A 3,217-nucleotide genomic window follows, 5' to 3' on the forward strand; every position below is an offset into this window, starting at 1 on the left:
TATCGCCGCTCTCCGACATGAAGCTCTTATTCTATACACTCTTGCCGTTTGATCCGTGTTTCCTCTGATCCATGTTTCATCAATAGTAGCCTTGTCGTCTGATCCATGTTCCGTCTTCAACGAGATGAGCTTTCGTGCTGCCCACTCTTGTCTGGATCTTCTTCTTGCTTTCGTCAAACTATTCAAGAACTATCTAAGTTTCCTCCTTCCAATAGATCAGCTGAGGCGACTAAAGGGCAGTGCGTGGGCGGCAGCCGGAGTAGATCACGGGATGGCTACACAGAGTCGATGGCCGGGCAGAGCGCTGGGTAGCAGCAATGTGTGCTCCTTCACGTGGCATCCCCGCCGTAGTTCGCTCGTCCGGGGCCGCAACCGGAGTAGATCACGCATCACGGGCGGCGGCCATGCCCTTTTGGCTGGGATGGCGGCTCGCAGAAGGAGGTGAGCGGCGGCGGTGCACTAGCGGCAGCTATGGGCGCGAGGTAGGCGGTGGGGGCGGGTGGCGTAGCCGGGAGAAGGATCGGGGTGGCATCCACATCGCCAGGAGTAGGAGCGCGGCGAAGGGCGCGTGGCCAGGAGAAGGAGCGGGGCAGCGACCGCGTCACCCGGGAGGACTGCTGGAGGCAGGTAGTGGGAGATGGGCGAATGGATAAGACGCGCGCACTTTTTAGATTTTAGGATAAATGTATACTATATGTAAACTTTCATGATGAAATAGGCTTTGGGGTGAGATGCATAAAAAAACAAAATTATGGACTTGTATAGAGAATAGTGCATGTACTAGAAATATATGAATTTTTTTTGTGTAGCTCCCATCAAAACGTATTTCATCATGAAAAAATACAAAGATGTAGTCCCTAAGGTTCATGTGTATTCTCTCATATTTTTAGGAACTTTAAAATGTGATTTTTATTTTTATTTTAAGAAGAGATATCCATGTAGCTCGAGCAGTAACAGTCATTTTCGACTTACATACCTTATTTTACTTGCTCTCATCGAGTGAATTAACAGTGGACTTCGAAATAAATAAAGCAAATTAAATACTACTACTACTAATTGATGGGCCCAAGAGCACCCAGTTGCCAACATTTGGGCCGCCCGAAGCAGACAACGCCACCGACCAAACCCTACATCTCCTCTCCTCACCGTCGCCGCCATTCACTCACATACACACCTCGCTCCTCACTCGTCGCTCGCCTCTCCGCCCGAAACCCTAGCCGGGCTCCTCGTGCTCTGCTATCCTCCCGCCGCCGGTGACCATGGACGCGGAGCAGCTCCTGCCGTACATCTACTCCTGCCTCCCCGAGCCGCCAGTCTCCCACACCGCCCGCCTCGCCGTCCGCCGTACCGCCCCCTACCACGGCGTCGACCGCATCAGCGGCCTCTCCGACGCGCTCCTCCACGACATCGTCTCCCGCCTCTCCTTCAAGGAAGCCGCGCGCACCGCCGTGCTCGCGACGCGCTGGCGCCGGGTCTGGCTCTCCGCGCCGCTCGTCCTCGTCGATACCCACCTCCTGGACCACTGGCCCCCGACCCGCGCCGACGCGCCGGCCGTCTCCGCCGCTGTGTCGCGCGCCCTGGCGGCGCATCCCGGGCCCTTCCGCTGCGTCCACCTCCTCTGCACCCCCATGGACGCGTGCCACGCCAAGCTCAAGCGCTGGCTCCGTCTCATGGCCGCCAAGGGCGTCCAGGAGCTCGTCCTCGTCAACCGCCCCTGCCCGCGCGAGGTGAATCTCCCTGGCACGCTCTTCCGCATCGCCACCCTCACCCGCCTCTACGTCGGCGTCTGGAAGTTCCCTGATGTGGCCTGCCTCGGCGACGCCTCCTTCCCCAACCTCCGCGAGCTCGGCATCTTCAGCGTCGTCATGGAGGACGGGGATGTCGAAGCCATCGTCTCCAGGAGCCCCGTTCTGGAGACCCTCAACATTCAAGGGAGCATGAAGGGGCTGGGCCTCCGCCTCGTCAGCCAGAGCCTCCGGTGCGTGCAGATCTGCGATTCCGTGATGGAGATCGTCGTCGTGGTGGATACCCCGCGCCTCAAGCGGCTCATCCTGTACAAGGTTCGGGGATCTCTAAACTCTGCCAGTGGCTTGCGCACGGCGATCAACATTGGCAATGCCCCCAACGTGAAACGATTCGGGTACCTGGAGCCAGGAAAGTACGCCCTTGAGGCCGGCGGCACCATCATCATGGTAGATCACGTACCTAAAGTTTCCATTTGTTCAATTGGCAAAGATGTTCAATTCAATGTCTGATCTTTCTTTGTTGAATAATTGGGCGCATTCCTGGGTTATGATCCATCATCGTTTTACTGTTGCTGCTGCAATGCATAATCCATCAGTAGTTGAACTGTTCACTGACTTAACCAATCTGCAGTGTGAAAGATGTGATGAACCCACTGGGAAGCTCGAACTTAAGTTGTGGGATGAGGTTGGCCCTATCGTGAGCATTATGTTGCGCATCGAGATTATGACTATCCGTGAATTCAGAGGGGAGGAAGGCGAGATGGCCTTTCTCAAGTACTTCCTGCAGAACGCAAGGGTGCTGACTGCTGAGGCATGCGGTGTTCATCTTCCCCAATCCTGATTTATCTTCAATTTCAAGGGCGAAAGGGCGGTCCATAGCGGGGAATCTGACTAATCTGAGATGGGGCAGTACTAAAGGCTGCGGAATCATAGCGTTTGGGAGTACAGATCCTGAAGGAGGCAGACCATGGTGCTTCAAAACCGGAGCGGATTTTTCTCGTGACCCTTTTTGCTGGTGAAGTTAAAAGCACCAACATGTTTCATCATCCAAGCGTAATGTCCGTTGGAGTGGAGTGGTCAGTGTTCTTTTGCAACATCGTACTACAAGCGATCGTTTTGGGCAGTGTTCTTGGTTCTAGCATGATTAGCTTGAAGTGTTGAGGTCAGTGGTGCTACTGTTCATGGACCATTCCTATGCATGTCAGCATGTCTTCTGTTTAAGTAGATAATGCTGCTTTAGCTTCTGCTGGGCTTATCTTGGTAGTGATGGCTGCCTGAGAAAACCAGATTGTAAAACTGGATGTTATTTGGCTTCTCTTTGGCTTAAGTAGTGTAGTGGGGATGGTTTGATAGAACTTAACTAATCCATGCACGGCGGATTGAATCTTGTTGTCTACTCCACTCGTATGGTTAGACCCTGTACAATGCAATGCTTATTCGTGGTGCTTAGAGCATCTCCAGCCGTTGCCCCC

At 54.1% G+C, this 3,217-nt stretch overlaps 1 pseudogene; it reads left to right on the forward strand.

Annotated features, from left to right (window-relative positions):
• Nucleotides 1–1,186: 1,186 nt before the first annotated feature.
• LOC119340712 lies at nucleotides 1,187–3,072 on the forward strand (annotated as a pseudogene).
• The last annotated feature ends 145 nt before the right edge of the window (nucleotides 3,073–3,217 follow it).

This window comes from Triticum dicoccoides, chromosome 7B (genome assembly GCF_002162155.2).
Source record: "Triticum dicoccoides isolate Atlit2015 ecotype Zavitan chromosome 7B, WEW_v2.0, whole genome shotgun sequence".
Classification (NCBI taxonomy): domain Eukaryota; kingdom Viridiplantae; phylum Streptophyta; class Magnoliopsida; order Poales; family Poaceae; genus Triticum; species Triticum dicoccoides.